Raw genomic sequence first — 24,602 nt, 5'->3', positions numbered from 1 at the left:
GAAAGCATGGAGATCCAGAGACAAGAGGCAGAAAAGAAAGAGGTGCAGAGGAAAACAGAACCGAAGAGGAAAGCAGGCAGGCCGGACCAACTCAGCAGCCAAAAAGGTGAGGAGATTTGTTGCACGATTACAGAGAGGATGGAACATGTTGGCAGCATTTCTGGAAAGGAAACAGGAACAATTAATAAAAGCATGTAACCGATGTCCCAGATTTTGGCGCGTGAGAGACAAGAGAAACGCTGACATTACTGAAGATCCAGGGGAAGGGTGCAGCCATATGGCAGGCCCGGTTTCCCTTTCAGCGAAAAAGATCACTAAGAAGGGATCACGAAGAAACTGGGACAGAATTGCAGCATTTCTAAAAAATAAAAATAATCAATTCATAACAGCATTTAGAAGAGGCCGACCAGGCGCTATGCCCACCAGCCAAGAAAACACAGATACTGCCCCCTTAACAGTGGACAAATTCACTTTCCACTCAATACTTGGAGAGGGAGGCTACGGAAAAGTGCTGCTGGCAACAGACGCTCTTCGCAGGGAAAGAGTGGCAATTAAGATCTTAAAGAAGACAGCCCTAACAGAGAACGAGGGCAGCTTGGTCGAGTTTCGGGTCCTTCAGCTGGCACATCAGAGCAATTTCCTTACTCATGGATACGCAGTCTTCCAAACACATCGTTATCTATACTGTGTAATGGAACTGGCTAGTGGAGGAGATCTGTTCGATTTTTGTGAGACATCAGAGATGGACCTTCCCACAATAACATTTATAGCGGCGGAATTGGTTTGTGGATTACAGTTCATGCATTCTAAAGGAATAATTCACAGAGACATCAAAATGGAAAATGTTCTGCTGACCGCAGACGGCCATGTGAAGATCACAGACTTTGGTCTAGCCCTAATGAATGTGTATGGAGTAACTGATAATGCAGGCATTTGCGGGACACCTGGCTATTTTGCTCCAGAAATGATAACCCGCCAGCCATACAGTGCAGGTGTGGACTGGTTCGCATTAGGGGTTTTATTATATATGCTCGCTACAGGATCGGAGCCTTTCCCTGGAGAATCCGTGTCAGAGATAGCAGCAATGATCATTGTAATGGAACCCTCATACGAAGGCCTTACTGATGGAGTAACAAAGGACTTTTTATCCAACCTCCTGTGCAAGGACCAGTTCCTCAGGCTTGGGGTAAATGGCAACGTGCGAGAACATCCCTTCTTCTCTTCTATTAACTGGGCAGAGATAGAGAGTGGAAAAACAGCATCCCCACTCACAGTGCTCAAGAACGCCATGGATTTAAACAAACAGAATATTCCTGTGCCCCACAGTGAAATTTTCACACAACCAATTCCTGACACGGACCAGAGGCTATTTGACAACATTCAATTTGTATGCCCTGTATGGAGCGAAACGTACCATAATGTGCCAATGCAATCAGATCTTATACCCTAGACATGCACTAGCGTGAAATAGAAACATCTGCAATTCTTAAAACATCTTGTTCCTGCTGCATCAGCTGCCTGTTCCAACATCCAGTGCATCCCTCACTATACACTGTCTGCCACCTGCCCTGACCTCGGCTACGTCTCTGGAAATGCTCCGTTTACCACCTGACCCACCCCGGCTACGTCCCAGGAGATCTGCCTACTGCAATATAGTGGTAGGCTGGACATATAAGATAGGGTAGGGCCTTGCAGAAAATTGGGGTCCCTTGACGATGGGCTGCAAGCTTAAATGTTTTGATCAAAATATGACAAAATAACCTCTGTTTTATTTGCTACATGCACACAGATTTGCATTATATTATTGTTAGCACCGACAGCAAAACTTTGTTTTGTATACAGATGTCTCCTGCTATCCTTGGGACAGCGCAGCATAGCGGGTGCATGTGATCACATGCTTCCACTATGCTACAGACTTGAATAGGAGCCGGTACGCGCATGCGCCCGACTCCCATTTACTTCCAAGGGACCTGGCTGTGATGCGAACACTTGCGGCATATGGTAATGCATTCACATCATGATCCCGCTACGGCACATTGCTATAGGGAGCAGCACCGTAGTGAGACACATCTGTACATATATGGCATTAATACTGCCATGCAGCTGGTACCATGCACACAATTGGTATAACCAAGCACAGGCCTAGTGCTATCATGTTAGCTTTCAGTCACGGCTATAAAAGGCCTAGCTGGGTGCGGCTCACTAGCCAGCCCTGTATAGATGCTCCCCTCTGTATCTGGGAGGGGAGAACATGTAACTGCAATGTAATGGTGTGCTGGGCATATACGCTAGTGTAGAACAGAAACTTGCAGGACATTGGGCTCCCTTGATGATGGGCTGCAAGCTTAAATATTTTGATCAAAATATGACCAAATCCCCAATGTTTTATTTACTACATACACACAAATGTGCAGTATATTATTATTAGTGCAGATAGCGAAAGTCTTAGTTTTGTATACACATTAATACTGCCACACAGCTGGTACCATGTACAAGATGCAGATCTGCTCTGGCAAAATACCTCAGGTAAGTCACCTGTATAAATATGTACCAATGTGACAATAATGGCAATAATATATAAATGTAATAGCAGCTGAATGAACCTCCTTTGGAGTAAGCTGCCATCCTACTCAGAGCCGGCCCTAGGCATAGGCAAACTAGGCAAATGCCTATGGCATTTGGTATGCCATGGGGCACCAGCTGCTTCTGCTGATTAAAATGATATGTGGCATGCCTATATTGTGTGTGTAGCATTTCGTATGCAGATACAGCCATAGTCGCACACAGTATATAGGCATGCCGCATATCATTTTAATCAGCAGAAGCTGCTTGTGCATCCTAGCCACATAGCAATGCAAATAATTTGTATTTTCATCAAAAAAAGGTGCCTGACGTTAGCAGAGCTGTCAGCTGACTCACATCAGGTATCTCCTGCTGCATGGTGCATTGAGGCAACATTTATGAGGACACATCTATAGCCAAACAAAGACAGAGGTCACAGTGTTAGCGGCCGTGTGAGTGCTGTGTGTGTGTATGAGTGGGTTGGTTGTGCAATAGTGTTCGGCATCCATAGGCCCCTTTTCGGGGGGCATGGGCGCTTTGCTCACCCAGAAGTCCCTCTTCATGGACTTCAAATGTAGGGAGTTATGGTAAGGGGCATTATGTGTGTCATATATAAACACATTAATATTGTGCAGCAAATGTGTAAGTGACACTATGTGTGTCATTATGTGTATAAGTGCATTAATAATGTGCTGCATATGTGTAAGGGGCATTATGTGTATCATTATGTGTATAAGGGCATTAATAATATGCTGCATATGTGTAAGGGGTACCATTTGTGTCATTATGTGTCTAAGGGTACTAATAATGTGCAGCATATGTGTAAGGGACATTATGTGTGTCATGTGTATAAATACATTAATAATGTGCGGCATATGTGTAAGGGACATTATGTGTGTCGTGTATAAATGCATTAGTAATGTGCGGCATATGTGTAAGGGACATTATGTATGTAATTATGTGTATAAGGGCATTAATAATGTGCGTCATATGTGTAAGGGACATTATGTGTATAAGGGCACTAATAATGTGTGTCATATGTGTAAGGGACATTACTGTGTGATATTATGTGAATAAATGCATTACTAATGTGTGGCATTATGTGTATAAGGTGCTCTACTGTGTGGCATAACATATAGAAAGAGCTGTGTGGTCTAATGTGAATAAAGAGCAATTCAGTGTGAAGTAGTGTGAATAAGGGGCGCTTCTGTGAGGAAACGTTTATAAGGTAAAGTGGTACTACTGTGTAATGTAACGTGAATAATGGACACTATCACATGGTAAAATGTGAATAAAGTTGCAGTACTGTGTGGCGAAATTTGAATTGGGGATATTATTGTGCGACCATGCCCCTTGCCAGCAAAAACACACCCCTTTTCTCATACGTCCTAGAGGAGGCTGGGGTCCACTTCAGAACCATGGGGTATGGACGGTTCCGCAGGAGCCATGGGCACTTTAAGACTTTTCAAGGGTGTGAACTGGCTCCTCCCTCTATGCCCCTCCTCCAGACCTCAGTTTTAGAAATGTGCCCAGGCAGACTGGATGCACTCCAGAGGAGCTCTACTGAGTTTCTCTGAAAAGACTTATGTTAGGTTTTTTATTTTCAGGGAGAACTGCTGGCAACCGTCTCCCTGCTCCGTGGGACTGAGGGGGCAAAAGTAGGAACCAACTTCCTGAAGAGTTTAATGGCTCTGCTTCTGGCTGACAGGACACATTAGCTCCTGAAGGGAACTGAACGCTAGCCGTGCCTAGATGCTCACTCCCACAGTCACCCCGCATTTTATACAGGGTCCTGTCATAAAAGAGAAAACGTGTTTCTCCCTGCGCCTGGAATGGCTTCACTTAAGGAGCCGACAGCCGCAAGTGAGGTGATCTATTGATGCGGCCAATAGGACACTACTCAGGCCTACCATTGTCTGTGAGTAGGTGAGTAGTGCTATTGAAAAGTGGTCAGAAAACTTGTCATTAGACATTGACACAATAGATACTCCTAACGTTAGGTCATATCAAAGACGCTGCTGCGTACGTACTAGAAACCATGAAATATATTGGTTTCTTGGGATCAAGAACCGCTACCATTGCAGTATCGGCTCGGTGGGCGTTGTGGATTTGCCAGTGGAATGCTGATGCAGATTCCAAAAGAAATATGGAGGCTCTCCCGCATAAAGGTGAGGCCTTGTTTGGTGATGGGCTGGATGCGTTAGTCTCGGCGGCTACCGCAGGTGAGTCGACATTCTTTCCTTATGCTCCTACATCGGCGAAAAAGACACATCACTCTCACATACAGTCCTTTCGGCCCAACAAATACAAAAAGGCCTTTTTTGCAGGTAGGGGAAGGGGAAAAGGAAAGAAATCCGCAGCGTCTCCCGGATTGCAGGAGCAGAAGTCCACCCCTGCTTCGGCCAAATCTCCAGCATAACGCTGGGGCTCCCTTGCGGGAGTCCGCTCGGGTGGGAGCACGTCTGAAATTTTTTAGCCAAATCTGGGTTCAATCTGGCCTGCACCAATGGGTCTTACAAATAGTGTCCCATGGGTACAAACTACAGTTTCAAGACATCCCCTCATGCCGATTTTTCAAATCGACCTTGCCAGCTTCTCTTCCGGGAAGAGAGGCAGTAACAACGACAATTCAAAAATTATGTCAGGATTAGGTCATTGTCCTGGTACCCTTGGCACAGTAAGGAGAAGGTTTTTTATTCAAGACTCTTTGTAGTAGAGATGAGCGGGTTCGGTTTCTTTGAATCCGAACCCGCACGAACTTCACTTTTTTTTTCACGGGTCCGAGCGACTCGGATCTTCCCGCCTTGCTCGGTTAACCCGAGCGCGCCCGAACGTCATCATGACGCTGTCGGATTCTCGCGAGACTCGGATTCTATATAAGGAGCCGCGCGTCGCCGCCATTTTCACACGTGCATTGAGATTGATAGGGAGAGGACGTGGCTGGCGTCCTCTCCATTAGAATAGATTAGAAGAGAGAGAGAGAGAGAGAGATTGTGCAGACAGAGTTTACCACAGTGACCAGTGCAGTTGTTGTTAAGTTAACTTTTATTTAATATATCCGTTCTCTGCTATATCCGTTCTCTGCCTGAAAAAAACGATACACAGCAGTCACACAGTGTGACTCAGTCTGTGTGCACTCAGCTCAGCCCAGTGTGCTGCACATCAATGTATAAAAGCTTATAATAATTGTGGGGGAGACTGGGGAGCACTGCAGGGTGTTATAGCAGGAGCCAGGAGTACATAATATTATATTAATTTAAAATTAAACAGTGCACACTTTTGCTGCAGGAGTGCCACTGCCAGTGTGACTAGTGGTGACCAGTGCCTGACCACCAGTATAGTAGTATATTGTTGTATACTATCTCTTTATCAACCAGTCTATATTAGCAGCAGACACAGTACAGTGCGGTAGTTCACGGCTGTGGCTACCTCTGTGTCGGCAGTCGGCACTCGGCAGGCAGTCCGTCCATCCATAATTGTATAATTATATACCACCTAACCGTGGTATTTTTTTTTCTTTCTTTATACCGTCGTCATAGTCATACTAGTTGTTACGAGTATACTACTATCTCTTTATCAACCAGTGTACAGTGCGGTAGTTCACGGCTGTGGCTACCTCTGTGTCGGAACTCGGCAGGCAGTCCGTCCATCCATAATTGTATTATTATAATATATACCACCTAACCGTGGTTTTTTTTTCATTCTTTATACCGTCATAGTCAGTCATACTAGTTGTTACGAGTATACTACTATCTCTTTATCAACCAGTGTACAGTGCGGTAGTTCACGGCTGTGGCTACCTCTGTGTCGGCAGTCGGCAGGCAGTCCGTCCATCCATAATTGTATTATAATATATACCACCTAACCGTGGTTTTTTTTTCATTCTTTATACCGTCATAGTGTCATACTAGTTGTTACGAGTATACTACTATCTCTTTATCAACCAGTGTACAGTGCGGTAGTTCACGGCTGTGGCTACCTCTGTGTCGGCAGTCGGCAGGCAGTCCGTCCATCCATAATTGTATTATAATATATACCACCTAACCGTGGTTTTTTTTTCATTCTTTATACCGTCATAGTCAGTCATACTAGTTGTTACGAGTATACTACTATCTCTTTATCAACCAGTGTACAGTGCGGTAGTTCACGGCTGTGGCTACCTCTGTGTCGGAACTCGGCAGGCAGTCCGTCCATCCATAATTGTATTATTATAATATATACCACCTAACCGTGGTTTTTTTTTCATTCTTTATACCGTCATAGTCAGTCATACTAGTTGTTACGAGTATACTACTATCTCTTTATCAACCAGTGTACAGTGCGGTAGTTCACGGCTGTGGCTACCTCTGTGTCGGAACTCGGCAGGCAGTCCGTCCATCCATAATTGTACTATAATATATACCACCTAACCGTGGTTTTTTTTTCGTTCTTTATACCGTCGTCATACTAGTTGTTACGAGTATACTACTATCTCTTTATCAACCAGTGTACAGTGCGGTAGTTCACGGCTGTGGCTACCTCTGTGTCGGAACTCGGCAGGCAGTCCGTCCATCCATAATTGTATTATAATATATACCACCTAACCGTGGTTTTTTTTTCGTTCTTTATACCGTCGTCATACTAGTTGTTACGAGTATACTACTATCTCTTTATCAACCAGTGTACAGTGCGGTAGTTCACGGCTGTGGCTACCTCTGTGTCGGCACTCGGCAGGCAGTCCGTCCAACCATAATTGTATTATATACCACCTAACCGTGGTTTTTTTTTCATTCTTTATACCGTCGTCATACTAGTTGTTACGAGTATACTACTATCTCTTTATCAACCAGTGTACAGTGCGGTAGTTCACGGCTGTGGCTACCTCTGTGTCGGCACTCGGCAGGCAGTCCGTCCAACCATAATTGTATTATATACCACCTAACCGTGGGTTTTTTTTCATTCTTTATACCGTCGTCATACTAGTTGTTACGAGTATACTACTATCTCTTTATCAACCAGTGTACAGTGCGGTAGTTCACGGCTGTGGCTACCTCTGTGTCGGCACTCGGCAGCCCGTCCATAATTGTATATACCAGTGACCTAACCGTGGTTTTTTTTTCTTTCTTTATACATACATACTAGTTACGAGTATACTATCTCTTTATCAACCAGTCTATATATTAGCAGCAGACACAGTACAGTGCGGTAGTTCACGGCTGTGGCTACCTCTGTGTCGGCACTCGGCAGCCCGTCCATAATTGTATATACCACCTAACCGTGGTTTTTTTTTCTTTCTTTATACATACATACTGCAGTGCCACTCCTAGATGGGCCCGGTGTTTGTGTCGGCCACTAGGGTCGCTAATCTTACTCACACAGTCAGCTACCTCATTGCGCCTCTTTTTTTCTTTGCGTCATGTGCTGTTTGGGGAGGGTTTTTTGGAAGGGCCATCCTGCGTGACACTGCAGTGCCACTCCTAGATGGGCCCGGTGTTTGTGTCGGCCACTAGGGTCGCTAATCTTACTCACACAGCTACCTCATTGCGCCTCTTTTTTTCTTTGCGTCATGTGCTGTTTGGGGAGGGTTTTTTGGAAGGGACATCCTGCGTGACACTGCAGTGCCACTCCTAGATGGGCCCGGTGTTTGTGTCGGCCACTAGGGTCGCTTATCTTACTCACACAGCGACCTCGGTGCAAATTTTAGGACTAAAAATAATATTGTGAGGTGTGAGGTATTCAGAATAGACTGAAAATGAGTGTAAATTATGGTTTTTGAGGTTAATAATACTTTGGGATCAAAATGACCCCCAAATTCTATGATTTAAGCTGTTTTTTAGTGTTTTTGGAAAAAAACACCCGAATCCAAAACACACCCGAATCCGACAAAAATAATTCGGTGAGGTTTTGCCAAAACGCGTTCGAACCCAAAACACGGCCGCGGAACCGAACCCAAAACCAAAACACAAAACCCGAAAAATTTCAGGCGCTCATCTCTACTTTGTAGTTCCGAAGCCGGACGGCTCGGTCAGACCAATTTTAAACCTGAAAAATCTGAATCTCTACCTGAAAAGGTTCAAGTTCAAGATGGAATCCCTGAGGGTAGTGATTTCCAGTCTGGAAGAGGTGGACTTCATGGTGCCAGTAGACATAAAAGATGCTTACTTGCATGTTCCCATTTATCCTCCTCACCAAGCTTATCTGAGATTTGCAGTACAGGATTGCCATTACCAGTTTCAGACGTTGCCATTCGGACTCTTCACGGCACCGAGGGTATTCACCAAGGTGATGGCGGAGATGATGGTCCTCCTACGTTAAAGAGGAGTCAATATAATTCCTTATCTGGACGATCTCCTGATAAAAGCGAGATCCAGGGAACAGTTGGTGCAGAACTTCGCACTCTCCCTGTCAATACTCCAACAACACGGTTGGATCATGAATTTTCCAAAGTCGCAGTTGGAATCGACGACAAGATTGTCCTTTTTAGGGATGATTCTGGACACAGAAGTACGAAGAGTATTTCTTCCAGTGGAAAAGGCTCTGGAAATCAAGAAAATGGTCAAACAAATATTGAAACCAACAAGCGTGTCGACCTATCAATGCATTCGGTTGTTGGGGGAAAATGGTAGCGGCCTACGAGGCCATACAGTTTGGCCGATTTCATGCCAGAGTATTCCAGTGGGACCTGTTGGACAAGTGGTCCGGATCCCACCTACACATGCACCGGAAAATAATCCTGTCCCCCAAAGCCAGGATTTCGCTCCACGTTTCTCACCTACTAGAGGGACGCAGGTTTGGGATTCACGACTAAGTCCTAATAACCACGGATGCAAGTCTCCGAGGCTGGGGAGCTGTCATATAGGGGGAAAGCTTCCAAGGAAAATGGTCAAGTCAGGAAGCCTGCCTTCACATACAGTAAACGTTCTGGAATTGAGAGCCATTTACAATGGCCTTCTACAAGCGGTACATCTTCTTCAAGATCCCGTGCAGATCCAGTCGGACAATGTAACAGCAGTCGCGCACATAAACAGGCAAGGCAGAAAGAAAAGCAGAGCGGCAATGGCAGAGGTGACAGATTTCGGCCTTATCAGTTTTCTTTCAAAAACAATTGGCCTCCTTTCCAGAAGTTCAGACGTTCGTTAAAGGGGTTCTGCACATCCAGCCTCCATTTGTGCCTCCAGTGGCACCATGGGACCTTAATGTGGTGTTGCAGTTCCTTCAATCAGATTGGTTTGAACCTCTGCAGGAGATAGAATTGAAGTTTCTAATTTGGAAAGTGGTGATGCTTTTGGCCTTGGCATCCGCAAGGCGGGTGTCTGAGTTGGGGGCATTGTCTCACAAGAGCCCTTACCTGATCTTCCATGAAGATAGGGCAGAGTTAAGAACTTGTCAACAATTTCTTCCAAAGGTGGTTTCGTCCTTCCACATAAACCAACCTATTGTGGTGCCAGCAGGGACGTGCAGTCAGGGGAGGCAGGGGAGGCAGTGCCTCCCCTGTCATAATGATTAAAATAATAAAAAGAAGATATTTATGACACAGCATCTGGTATAAATATCTTCTATTATTTTAACCATTGTCCCCTGTGCTGCAGCCTTGGGTTGAGGCAGCGGGAGAGGTGCCTCCCGCTGCTACCATTACAGTCCGGGCAGCGGGGGGCGGGCAAGGGGCGGGGCGCAGCAATGGGCTGCGAAAGCCCATTGAAAATGCATGTGGAAGCGGCACCTTTACTGGTGCCGCAATGGGCTGAATGCACGCCCCCTGTCAGTACCCCAGATGTGATTGGACCAGCGGATCCAGTGCTGGATCCGCTGTCCAATCACTAGCGATCCCCCTTCCTGGCTGCAGCAGGCGCCGTGGGCTATGTGGGCGCCCGCTGCAGCCAGCGCCGCTGACTGACCATAGTGGTCATAATTGACCCCTGGTGTCTGAGCGGCGCTACAGTGGGAGAGGAGCCGGCGGCAGCGCTGCAGGAGCGGTAAGTATGTGTGTGTGTGTTTTTTTTTTTAATGTGTTTGGGCTTTGGGGCACAGCCACAGGGGGCACCGCCACAAGGGGCACAGTGACTTGGGGCACAACTACAGGGGGCACAGCGACTGGGGGATAACTACAAGGGGCACAGTGACTGGGGGCATAGCTATTGGGGGCAGAGCTACAAGGGGCACAGTGACTGGGGGCACAACTACAGGGGGCACAGCGACTGGGGGCACAACTACAAGGGGCACAGCAACTGGGGGCACAACTACAAGGGGCACAGTGACTGGTGGGTACAACTGCAGGGGGCACAGCTACAGGGGGCACAGCGACTGGGGGCACAGCGACTGGGGGCTCTGCTACTCAGGGCACTGCTACTCGGGGCACAACTACAGGGGCACTGCAACAAGGGGCACAGCTACAGGGGGCACCGCCATAAGGGGCACAACTACAGGGGGCACAGCGACTGGGGGATAACTACAAGGGGCACAGTGACTGGGGGCATAGCTATTGGGGGCAGAGCTACAAGGGGCACAGTGACTGGGGGCACAACTACAGGGGGCACAGCGACTGGGGGCACAACTACAAGGGGCACAGCGACTGGGGGCACAACTACAAGGGGCACAGTGACTGGGGGTACAACTGCAGGGGGCACAGCGACTGGGGGCACAGTGACTGGGGGCACAGCGACTGGGGGCACTGCTACTCGGGGCACTGCTACTCGGGGCACAACTACAGGGGCACTGCTACAAGGGGCACAGCTACAGGGGGCACAGCGACGGGGCACAGCGACTGGGGGCACTGCTACTCAGGGCACAGCGACTGGGGGCACAATTACAGGGGTCACAACTACTGGGGGCACAGCCGCAAGGGGCACAACTACAGGGGGCACAGCGACTTGGGGCACAGCGACTGGGGGCACAACTACAGGGGCACTGCTACAAGGGGCAAAGCTACAGGGGGAACAGCGACGGGGCACAGCGACTGGGAGCACTGCTACTCGGGGCACAGCGACTGGGGGCACAATTACAGGGGTCACAACTACTGGGGGCACAGCCACAAGGGGCACAGCTACTGGGGGCAAAGCTACAGGGGTCACAACTACTTGGGACACAGCGACAGCGGGCACAACTACTCAGGCACTGCTACTGGGGGCACAGCTAGAGGGGTCACAACTACAGGGGGCCCTTGCTCCATCCTCCTAGCCAGCAGCAGCACTCTCCCCTGTCTGTGCTAACGTCTTCCCGCGTCAGCGAGTGCATAATATTCATTCATTTCTCTCTCTCTCTCTCTCTCTCTCTCTCTCTCTTTCTCTCTCTCTCCCCCCTCCTGTGGATTACTTCGTTTGTAAGTTTAATGTTCATTTTTACAGGTACCGGCCCTATTGGATTCTACTGGACAAGTGGACGTGAATCTCAGCGTTGGATGTAGGTAAGTAATCTCTCTCATTTTTACAGATACCCCTATTGGATTCTACTGGACAAGTGGACGTGAATCTCAGCGCTGGATGTAGGTAAGTATGTGTGAGTGTGTAAGTGTGTTTTAATAAATTTTTACTTTCACGGTGTGTGTGTGTGTGTGTGTTGTGTTTTTATTTGGGTATTTTTTGTTGTTGTAGAACTACAGGTACCAGCGGGCCCGTTATTTCCCCACATGCTGGTACTTGAGGTTCTCCAAGTACCAGCAAGCGGGGGAGGCTTGCTGGGCCTTGTAGTTCCACAACAAAAAACAATATTCTTTTTTTACACACTTATGGCTATCAGCCCGGCACCCACCGCCCAGGGGTGCTGGGGACAGCCTCGGGCTTCACCCCTGGCCCTTGGGTGCCTGGGGGGGGGACCCCTTGATTTAAGGGATCCCCACTCCTCCAGGGAACCCCAGCCAGGGGTGACTAGTTGGGGGGGTAATGCCACGGCCGCAGGGACCTACATAAATGTGTCCCCCGGCTTGTGGCATTATGTCCCTGGCTAGTGGAGCCCGGTGCTGGTTTTAAAAATACAGGGGACCCCTACATCTTTTGTCCCCCGTATTTTTGGAACCAGGACCGGACTAAGAGCCCGGTGCTGGTTGTCTAAATACGGGGAACCCCTGTCCAATTTTTTCCCAGTATTTAAACAACCAGGACCAGCTCAAAGAGCCCGAGGCTGGTTATACTTAGGAGGGGGGACCTCACGCATTTTTTTTTTACATTTTTTAACCCATTCAGACCCTTCTCCATTAAGTTCATGGAAGCCCTGGACAACAAAATTGCACTCATGTCCTCCTCCCACTCCCTTCCCAGTCCCAAACACAAATTTTTATTTTTATTTTCGATAAAAATTTACAATATATCACAAGTATGATGAGCAGGCAGGCAGCGGGCATTGGCGGCATCGGACTGAGATGCAAATTAGTAGCGGAGGGCTGGTTCAGTTGATGGTGGGCAAGTTTGTAAGCCATTGGCGGTGGCAGCTGGTATCAGCTCAGAGGCAGTAGCGGGTATTGGCTCGGCGGCGGTAGGGGTCATCGGCAGGATCCGTCGGACATTATGGCTGTAGTGCCTCACCAGCCACTGACCCCACCGCACGCCACTGGGTGCCAGTAGCTACTGACACTTTCACTGAGTCACAGTCTCTAGATGTGGTTAGAGCTTTGAAGATTTATGTCGCAAGAAAAGCTCGATTACGGAAAGCAGAGGCTCTGTTTGTCCTGTATGCTCCCAGCAAGATTGAGTGTCCTGCTTCTAAGCAGACTATTGCGCGCTGGATCAGAGGGACAATTCAGCATGCTCATTCTACGGCAGGCTTGCCGGTACCGAAGTCGGTGAAGGCCCATTCTACTAGGAAAGTGGGCTCATCCTGGGCGTCTGCCCGGGGCGTCTCAGCTTTACAACTTTGCAGAGCAGCTACTTGGTCAGGGTCAAACACATTTGCTAAATTTTATAAATTTGACACCTTGGCCGATGAGGACCTCAAGTTCGGTCAATCAGTACTGCAGGGTCATCCGCACTCTCCCGCCCGTACTGGAGCTTTGGTATAACCCCATGGTACTGAAGTGGACTCCAGCATCCTCTAGGATGTATGAGAATATAAGATTTTAATACCTACTGGTAAATCCTTTTCTCCTAGTCCGTAGAGGATGCTGGGCACCCGACACAGTGCGTACTTTACCTGCAGTTTGTTCTTTATAGTTACACAAGTTGTGTTTCATTTGTTTTCAGCATGTTGCTGTAAATGGTTCATGCCTGTTGGCGTGTGTCATGTTGAATGCCATGTTGTGCGGCATGGTTGAGGTGTGAGCTGGTATGAATCTCACCATTAGTATAAAAGTAAATCCTTTCCTCAAAATGTCCGTCTCCCTGGGCACAGTTCCTATAACTGAGGTCTGGAGGAGGGGCATAGAGAGAGGAGCCAGTTCACACCCTTGAAAAGTCTTAAAGTGCCCATGGCTCCTGCGGAACCGTCTATACTCCATGGTATTGAAGTGAACTCCAGCATCCTCTACAAACTAGGAGAAAAGGAATTACCGGTAGGTATTAAAATCCTATTTTTGGGCTGTGCGCCGAATGTGCACACTTTTCCTATTTAAAATACAGGGGGTAGGAACACCAAAATAAGGACTGCTATGGGTGAGGGTTGATGGTGCTGGGAAAGGGGTGCAGAGTCAGAGGCAGAACTAGTGGTGGTGCTAGGGGGCACCAGCCAAAATGTTGCCTAGGGCATCAAATTGGCTAGGGCCGGCTCTGGCATTGGCATAGTGTTTTTTGAGACCCTACCTCAAAATAGATGCAGCTTGTAGCTGATTTTCACTGTAACAGGTGCACCCTATGCTCAATGTCTCCATGTTATAGTAGAATCCCGCCCAGACTCATAGGCAAATGCATCGGGGGTTTCCAGTTGTGCAGGACACCCTCCAGGACAGCGGCACAATTCATGACCACAACAGCAGTAATATAGAACTACAGCAACAACAAGCAGAATAAGAGATGGAACATAGCTGCTGCACATGTATGTCCAGGGTCTGTGCTAGATTCTTCTGCCGCTCCCCAAGAATCCTAGACTGAGGATGGGGTGCACTAAAAGAAAAATATGGTAAAACCCCATTTCTCTTACGTCCTAGAGCAGGGGTGGCCAACCAGTCAGTGACAAAGAGCCAAAAAACCTTGTTAGGTATGTCAAAGAGCCGACATCGAGCCGATGACGCACATGCAAAAATGGAATGTGGCCTTGTGCCTGCTAGACCACACCCCTGGCATAAAATACATTGAAAAAGCCGGAACGACATAAAATAAAAATTTTTAAGCCAGATCCATTGAAAAAGCCACTTTCACATAAAATAATTGAAAAAGCCAGATTCACATAATAAACTTCAGCTCCCCCATGTGTCACTCCAGTCAACACCCTCTTTCACTCCAGCCAGCTACCCCATGTGTCACTCCTGCTAGCACCCCCTTGTCACTCCAGCCAGCTCCCCCATGTCACTCCAGCCAGCTCTCCCATGTGTCACTACTGCCAAGACTCTGCTGTGTCACTCCAGCCAGCTACCCCATGTGTCACTCCTGCTAGCACCCTGCTATGTCACTCCAGCTAGCTCCCCCGTGTCACTCCAGCCAGCTCTCCCATGTGTCACTACTGCCAAGACCCTGCTGTGTCACTCCAGCCAGCTACCCCATGTGTCACTCCTGCTAGCACCCTGCTATGTCACTCCAGCTAGCTCCCCCGTGTCACTCCAGCCAGCTCTCCCATGTGTCACTACTGCCAAGACCCTGCTGTGTCACTCCAGCCAGGTCTCCCATGTGTCACTCCAGCCAGCTCCCCCATGTGTCACTACTTCCAGCTCCCCCATGTGTCACTACTGCTACCACCCTCCTATATTACTCCAGCTAGCTGTTCCATGTGTCACTACTTCCAGCACACTCCTGCGTCACTCCTGCCAGTACCCTCCTGTGTCTCTCCAGCCAGCTCTGCCATGTGTCACTCTAGTACACCCTCATGTATCACTACAGCCCCCCATCAACTCATGCCATTGCAGCAGTCCCTAATGTGTCCCCTGTTTGTTTGTAGGTGTCTCACTTCTAGTATCCGATTCTTTCATTTTTCAGTCCCTGTAGTGCTGCTGCGTATCTGGCTGGAGTGCAGCGGTTTCTGTATCTGTTGTGGTCACATGATTTAGAGTGTTGGGAGCCACATTTGAATAAAGAAAGAGCCTCATGCGGCTCAAGAGCCACAGGTTGGCCACCGCTGTCCTAGAGGATGCTGGGGTCCACATTAGTACCATGGCGTATAGACGGGTCCACTTGGAGCCACTGGCACTTTAAGAGTTTAATAGTGTGGGCTGGCCCCTCCCTCTATGCCCCTCCTACTAGACTCAGTTTAGAAAATATGCCCAGAGGAGCCGGTCACAGCTAGGGGAGCTCCTAAGAGTTTTCTAAGTTAAATTTTTTTCTTAAAGTTTAGAGCCTCCCTGCTTTGTGGGACTTAGGGGGGGAGTAGCAACCAACTTAATAGAGAGTTAATGGTTCTCTATCTCCGCTGACAGGACATTGAGCTCCTGAGGGTGATGATCGCAAGCCCACGAGGCGACCACTCACTCCCACAGCACGGCCGCCACCTCCTAACAGAGCCAGAAGATAGAAGAGTGGTGAGTACGGCGCCGGCGTCCCGGTTAGCGGGTCGCTGGCGGGTATGGTGGCACAAGGGTTGGAGCACAGCTCTGAGGGGCTGCACTCCGGTATGGCTCAGCAACATCTCTGCATGTAGACGCTGGAGGGGCGTCCTGAGTCGGCAGGTTAACCCTACACTGGTCATTGCATTAACAGGGGCTAATCCTGCTGTTAACATATAAAATCCCCAGGCCAGTTTAAATAATAAGTGCGGGAAGCCACGCACCAGGTCAGGGCGCGGGGCTTCCCCTCAGAGTGGATCCAGCATTCAACAGCGCCATTTTCTCCCTGCAGATTACACAGAATGCTGACAGGGAGCGCTGCCCTCCACATAAGTCCAATGTCTCACGGTACCAGGGTGTTTTAGACGGGGGGGGGGGGGGGAGTGTGATAACAGTACTGACTGCTCTATTAAGGGTAGTTAGCGCCGGGCTTTTATCATAATAACTGCCTACAGGGGCGCGGTGTGGCTGGCTCCTTATACTCTGTGACTCTCTGAAGGTGCTCTGGGGGAAACTGTATCTGACATTTTCCTGTGTGTGTGTGTGTGTGTGTGTGTGTGTGTGTGTGAGTGTGTAAGTGTATCATACTTACCGACACTCCCGCATTCTGCAGGAGGCTCCCATTTTCTCGGCCAGTGTCCCGCTCCCCCGGAAAGCCCTCCCAATCCCCCGGAAACCACCCAGCCATGTCTGAAATCCGGACCGAGCATTGGTGACTCTGGGCGTGACGGGGGCGGAGCTTGATGCCGACCATGCAGTAAGGCAGTGTAACCGCACAGCAGGGTCTACGGTAACCTGTGCAGGCTGGCAACAGCAGCGGATCCCTCCCCTCTCCCCACACATCGTGACTAGAGCAGCTGTTAGTTGGTAGTGATGGGGGATCTGGCGTGTCGCGGAGCCAGTGGCAAATGCAGGATTTGCATGGGGGGGTTTCCAGAACTGGGCGGAGCCAATCTCGGGGGTGGGGACTGAGGTGACCCAGTATATGCTGGGTCAGTAAAACTAGTGTGTCTGTGTGTGTGTGTGTGTGTGTGTGTGTGTGTGTGTGTGTATATATATATATACATATATCTACACACACATATATATATATATATATATATATATATATACATACACACACACATACATATACACGGGTGGTCTTCAGTATGCCAGCGGTCGGGATCCCGGCGACCAGCATACTGGCACCGGGAGCCTGACCGCCGGCATACCGACACTTATTCTCCCTCGTGGGGGTCCACGACCCCCCTGGAGGGAGAATAGAATAGTGTGGCGCGCGTAGCGTGGCGAGCGCAGCGAGCCCGCAAGGGGCTCATTTGCGCTCGCCACACTGTTGGTAAGCCGGCGGCTGGCCTCCCGGCGCCGGTATGCTGGTCGCCGGGAGGCCGGCCGCCGGGAGATCGTAGTGAACCCATATACACATATACATAGCATATTAAACATGCATACATATATATATATATATATATATACACACACATACAGTACACATATATATACACATGTATATATATATATATCATGTGTGTGTGTGTGTGTGTGTGTGTGTGTGTGTGTGTGTGTGTGTGTGTGTGTGTGTGTGTGTGTGTGTGTGTGTTTATATGTATGTATGTATGTATATGATTGTACTGTTGTGGTGTGGTCCTGAGGACGGGGTGCTGTCCCCGAAAGTACTCGACCTGAACCTTTAATACACATTTGCTACTTTGCCATTATTGATGACTCCAGAGTGCCTTCTTCCTTGGATTTGCATTTATGTATATACATGTGTATATATGTAGGCACATGGATATATATGTACTATAATTAAAATAAAGTAAACTTTTATTGCACTTGCAAGTGCCACCAGGAAGACAGCAGGCTGCAGAGGACGCTAGACAGTCATTAATAATACTCATGCAGCTAAAAAAAAAAAAAAAAAAAAAAAAAAAATTTTTTTTGTTAGTGGAGGGGGGTTTCTGGGTACTCGGAAACCCCCCCTGGGTGCGCCACTGGGAGCGCTGTAGTGGAATGAGTGAGGCACCTGGGAGTCCGGAGGAGAGGCAGGAGAAGAGGTAGGAGTGTCTGTGTTTGTGTGTGTGACCTATGTGCGTAGTCTGCCACCACTCTGTGTGTGTACTCTGCCACCACTGACTACTGTACTGTATGTGTGTGTGTGTGTGTGTGTGTGTGTGTGTGTGTGTGTGTGTGTAGTCTGCCACCACTGACCACTGTACTGTATGTGTGTGTGTGGTCTGCCACCACTGACCCCTGTATGTATGTGTGTGTAGTCTGCCACCACTGACCCGTGTGTGTGTGTGTGTGTGTGTGTGTGTGTAGTCTGCCACCACTGACCCGTGTGTGTGTGTGTGTGTGTAGTCTGCCACCACTGACCCCTGTATGTATGTGTGTGTAGTCTGCCACCACTGACCCCTGTATGAATGTGTGTGTAGTCTGCCACCGCTGACCCCTGTATGTATGTGTGTGTAGTCTGCCACCACTGACCCATGTATGTATGTATGTATGCGTGCTCTTGTGTGTGTGTGTGTGTGTGTGTGTGTGTAGTGTGCCACCACTGACCCCTGTATGTATGTGTGTGTAGTCTGCCACCACTGACCCGTGTGTGTGTGTGTGTGTGTGTGTGTGTGTGTGTGTGTGTGTGTGTGTGTGTGTAGTGTGCCACCACTGACCCCTGTATGTGGGTCTAGTCTGCCACCACTGGTCTGTGGGTGTGGGAGATGTGTGCAATTCACTCTGAGACGGTTTTTTTTTTTTTTACATATTTATACTGTTTGCGCAGAATTTGGCTGGACAATATGTGAATGAATTAATATTGGTAACTGGGTACCAGAGCAATAACTAGAAGTTGTGCCAGCATCGCCCGGCACACAGCAAATATGCAGTGACGGCACAGAACCACCAGCAGCACCCACACAGCCACGCTGCCACCGCCGCACTAGCCTGTCTACCCACACAACCACGCTGCAACCGCCGCACTAGCCTGGCTACTTGTCACATAGGTAGCCGGGCTGTGCTGCAGCTTCCCGTCCCTCCCAGCTTGTCCGCAGGGTCTCAAGAACACACAGCCATGTGTAAAAGGGCCAGCTGGTGGAAGCTGCTTCTCCAGAGCCAAACATAAATATAACACACACACGCATAAAAGGGGCTCTACCTAGCATAATGTGTAAAAGGGTCTCTGCTTGGCGTAATATGTAAAGGGGGGCTCTACCTAGAGTAATGCGTAAAAGGGGCTCTACTTGGAATAATGTGTTAAAGGGGCTTTACCTGCTGTGTGTGTATAAGCTGACACTGTCCCGTGTCACTGGCGTATCCATAATGGGTGCAGTATGTGTGCTGCACACAGGCCCCTGAGTCAAGAGGGGGCACACGCTGCACCCACTGTTTGAATACTTACCCCTCCGGAGTCCCGCGCCGAAGTCAGCATCGCTGAATCACTGTGAAAATGGTGCAGCGGCCATTTTCCCGGTGATCTGCGCATGTGCAGTAGAGTCTGAGCCCTCTAGTGCTCAGACTCTCCAGCGCTGCCGGCAGAGAGGAGGGAGCCGGAACGGAGGAGCACACGGGCCTCCTCTTCTCTTAAAGCGCCCCTGCCCTGTGTGTGTATATGTAAGCTGGCACTAACTCCTGTGTGTGTAGAGTGGCATTAACACCTGTGTGCCACTGCAGGACAGCCCCTGCCGTAGGCACGCCCATACTTGGAGCTAGACATGCCCTTAAGGCGGAGCATGACATGCCCCCTCAGCAGTGTGCCGCAAGTACTCCCATACCGTATAGAATCTCCCTGAAACTGGTTTCCAAAAGTAGGCAAGCATGAAGTGTATATATCTCACGTTACCATGTCTAAGGACTCTGTGTCCTGTGCTGCAGAGTGTTTATCTTCTCCAGAGGAGTCCATTCCATGTACTCAGGACTGCAATATGCTTTCTCAGCCTTCTGAATCCGAACCCGCATGGGTGGATTCTTTAGGGAATGATATCCCAGATCTCAATGAGGATGTCACATACTGAGAAAGAGACTCAGTTTTGAGGAAGACTGTGGAGGGGTTGCAATATCCAGCCCCCACTACTTCGTCAAAAAGCCCACATACATACTCGCAAAAACGTCCACTTGCCCATATAATGCAAGCTGACACGGATACCGACTCTGATACAGGACACGGTGAGAGGATATGCGGGGGGGGGATGCATCCCTTGCTAAAGGGGTGCAATTAATGAGTGAAGCCATTAGGGATGTGTTACACATTACTGAGAAGGTACCTGAGCAGGAAGGGGAGACTTATTTTACTGTAAATAAGGCATCCTCACTTACCTTCCCTGCTTCTAAGGAGTTAACTCCTTGTTTGAAAAATCTTGGGAAAACCCAGAGATAAAAATCCAAATTCCTAAAAGAATTCTCATTGCCTTTCCTTTCCCTGAAGAGGACAGGAAGTGGGAAAACCCACCTATAGTAGATGCTTCTGTATCTAGATTGTCTAAAAAGGTGGTTTTACCTGTCCCCGGTCCGACCGCCTTAAAGGAGCCGGCTGACCGTAAGATTGAGACTACTCTCAAATCACTATACCTTGCTACAGGCGTGGCTTTAAGGCCCACTATTGCTTGTTAGTGGATTTCTAAGCTATAGTAAAGTGGTCAGGCACATTACTAGAGGAATTAGATTCTATGGATAGGAGTGACATTGACTTGTTTTTACGTCACATACAGGATTCGTCAAGTTTCATAGTGGAAGCCATGAAGGACATTGACCTGCTTAATGCAAGGGCTACTTCCATGGTGGTCTCGGCACGCAGAGGACTGCGGATGCGGAATCTAAGAAGAGTGTGGAGAATCTACCCTTCACAGGTCAGGCCCTGTTTGGGGAAGCACTGAATGCGTGGATATCCACGGCAACTGCGGGTAAGTCAACCTTTCTTCCCTCCGCAGCTGCACCGGCTCGGAAAGTCTATCCTACGCCTGCACTGCATTCCTTTCGGACCGCAATATTTTAAAAATCCAAGGGTCCCCCCACCTTCTTTAGAGGAGGTCGGGGAAAATCCAGAAAACCTGCATCAGCAGATTCCCAGGAACAGAAACCAGGTTCTGCTTCCTCCAAGTATTCGGCATGATGGCGGACCTCACAGCCTGGGGATCGGTCAGGTGGGAGCGAGACTAAAAAATTTCAGTCATGTCTGGGCGGCATCGTGCCTAGACCCCTGGGTAAAAGATATTGTTACCCAGGGGTACAGACTGGAATTTCAGGTACTCCCACCTCACAGGTTCTTCAAATCAGGCTTACCAGCTTCGCTGACAGAAAGTACAATTCTGCAGGCAGCCATTAAAAAATTTGGTACATACAGATGTCATTGTTCCAGTTCCACCTAAGAAACAGGGGTTATTACTCAAACCTGTTTGTGGTACCGAAGCCGGATGGTTCGGTAAGGCCAATATTGAACCTAAAGTCCTTAAACCCATACTTACAAGTGTTCAAGTTCAAGATGGAGTCTCTGAGAGCGGTGGTCTCAGGTCTGGAGAAGGGGGAATTCCTGGTATCCCTGGATATCAAGGATGCATACCTTCACATTCCGATCTGGCCGCCTCACCAGGGCTATCTAAGGTTTGCGATACAAGACTGTCACAACCAGTTCCAGGCTCTGCCATTTGGACTCTCCACAGCACTGAGGGTGTTCACCAAGGTCATGGCAGAGATGATGCTCCTCCTCCGCAAGCAGGGAGTGAACATTATTCCATACCTGGACGATCTACTGATAAAGGCATCTTTCAGGGAAAGGCTGTTGCAGAGTATTGCTCTCTCAATTCAACTACTCCAGGATCATGGGTGGATCCTAAATCTTCCAAAGTCACATTTGGAACCGACAAGGAGACTACCCTTCCTGGGGATGATACTTGACACGGAGGTGCAGAGGGTGTTTCTACCAGTTGGTGATCCAATCACTGGTCCGGGATGTCTGGAAGCAGGCCCGTGTGTCAGATCATCAGTGCATTTGCCTTCTGGGAAAGATGGCAGCCTCCTACGAGGCTCTACAGTATGCAAGATTTCACGGTCCTTCCAGCTGGATCTCCTGGACAAGTGGTCGGGATCGCATCTTCACATGCACCAGCGGACACGTCTGTCGCCGAAAGCCAGAATTTCACTCCTCTGGTGGCTCCAAGCTTCTCACCTGCTCGAGGGCCGCAGGTTCGGGATTCAGAACTAGATCCTTCTAACCACGGATGCAAGTCTCAGAGGTTGGGGAGCAGTCACTCAGGGGGAAAACTTCCAAGGAAGGTGGTCCAGTCAGAAATCTCTCCTTCCAATAAACGTTCTGGAACTGAGGGCCGTTTACAATGGCCTTCTACAAGCGGCACATCTTCTGCAAGCTCAAACCATTCAGGTTCAGTCAGACAACGTCCTACATAAACAGGCAGGGCGGAACGAAGAGCAGAGCTGCAATGTTAGAGGTAACAAAAATCCTCATCTGGGCAGAAAGACACACGGTGGCGTTGTCGGCAATCTTCATTCCGGGAGTGGACAACTGGGAGGCAGACTTCCTCAGCAGACACGATCTCCATTCGAGAATGGGGCCTCCACCCGGAGGTGTTCGCAGAAGTAACAAGCCGTTGGGGCGTACCTCAAGTAGACATGATTGCCTCTCGCCTCAACAAGAAGCTTCGGCGGTACTGTTCCAGGTCACGAGACCCACAAGCAGTGGCGGTGGATGCTCTGGTAACTCCGTGGGTGTTACGGTCGGTGTATGTGTTCCCTCCGCTTCCGCTTATCCCAAGGATTCTCAAATTAATAAAAAGAACGAGAGTTCAGATGATCCTCGTTCTCCAGACTGGCCAAGATGAGCTTGGTACGCGGATCTTCTGGAATTATTGCTGGAGGATCCGAGGCCTCTTCCTCTTCATGAGGACCTTCTACAACAGAGGCCGTTCACCTATCAAGACTTACCGCAGCTACGTTTGATGGCATGGAGGTTGAAACCCAGATCTTAGCTCAGAAGGACATTCCAAACAAGGTCATTCCTACTCTGATCCAAGCTAGGAAGGAAGTAACGTCTAAGCATTACCATTGGATTTGGAAAAAGTATGTGTCTTGGTGTGAATCCAAGAATTTTCCAACGGTGGAGTTTCAACTAGGACGTTTTCTCCTCTTTCTGCAAGCGGTTGTGGCTGTGGGCCTACTCTTGGGCTCCATAAAGGTCCAGATTTTGGCCTTGTCCATTTTGATCCAGAAACAATTGGCTGCTCTCTCTGAGGTTCAGACATTCTTGAAAGGAGTTCTGCACATCCAACCACCTTTTGTGCCTCCTACGGCACCTTGGGATCTTAACGTGGTGTTGCAGTTCCTGCAATCAGATTGGTTTGAGCCTTTACAGGAGGTAGACAGAAAGTTTCTTACTTGGACGGCGGTCACACTGTTGGCATTGGCATCTGCAAGACGTGTGTCAGAATTGGGGGCATTGTCGCACAAGAGCCCCTACTTGATTTTCCATGAGTATAGAGCTGAGCTCCAAACGCGTCAGCAATTTCTTCCAAAGCTTGTGTCGGCTTTTCATATCAACCATCCTATTGTGGTGCCTGTGGCTACTGACAACTCGATTATCTCAAAGTCCTTGGATGTTGTACGGGCTTTGAAATTATATGTGAAAAGAACCTTTTGTCACAGGAAGTTGGACGCACTGTTTGTCCTTTATGATCCCAACAAGATTTCCTGATCCAGAGTTCAGCTGTGTTTCGTGGATGGAAGAAAATAGCTGGCTGTCCACACTCCTGTTTGTCAGTCAATGTATTTCGGTCTAAATTACCTCTTTCAAGACATAGGTGGAGTGTGGAATACCCAGCTATTTAAATGGTGAACAGCCAATCACATTTCAAAAGGAAGTGACCTCATTTTGATTCAATACTTAATTCATATGTTTTTAAAAATACATTCACATAGCACACAATCATAATTACAGATAATACAGTGTATTTATAAGCCTCTGTGTACATAAACTGAGGCTTACAGTACAAAACTTTACAATTTCTCTACTTGTAAACACTTTCTCGGCTGGTTGCCATGGTTACAGGTCACCGCTGTATACAAGGAGCGCTGTGGATACGATCGCACTCTATATATGTTTAATTTAATAATATAAAACGGCCCCAATAGAACATGCCATCTTAATAGCCTTCTTTAAAACTTTCCTATTATCTAAGAAGGGAATTAAATCTGAATCCGTCCGCGTTGTCATGGGAACCAGCCGGGAAATGACATTTGCGGAACGGAATTTCTGTGGCCTATGGACGAGTACTGTGTCCGAGCCCGGGATCCTCCCACTAAAAGTGTCGCTCCTACTTGTCCAATAGTACCTGCGTCGTCATGGAAACCACACCCGGAAGTGACGTCTGTGACGCGGACCTCTTCACATCCAGGTCCAAGGGTGTGGATACAGTGCGTGTGCGGCATTTAAGTTACTCCCCCGGAA

Source organism: Pseudophryne corroboree, chromosome 12, assembly GCF_028390025.1.
Source record: "Pseudophryne corroboree isolate aPseCor3 chromosome 12, aPseCor3.hap2, whole genome shotgun sequence".
NCBI classification, from domain to species: Eukaryota; Metazoa; Chordata; class Amphibia; order Anura; family Myobatrachidae; genus Pseudophryne; species Pseudophryne corroboree.
Note: the sequence above shows the minus strand (reverse complement) of the source record.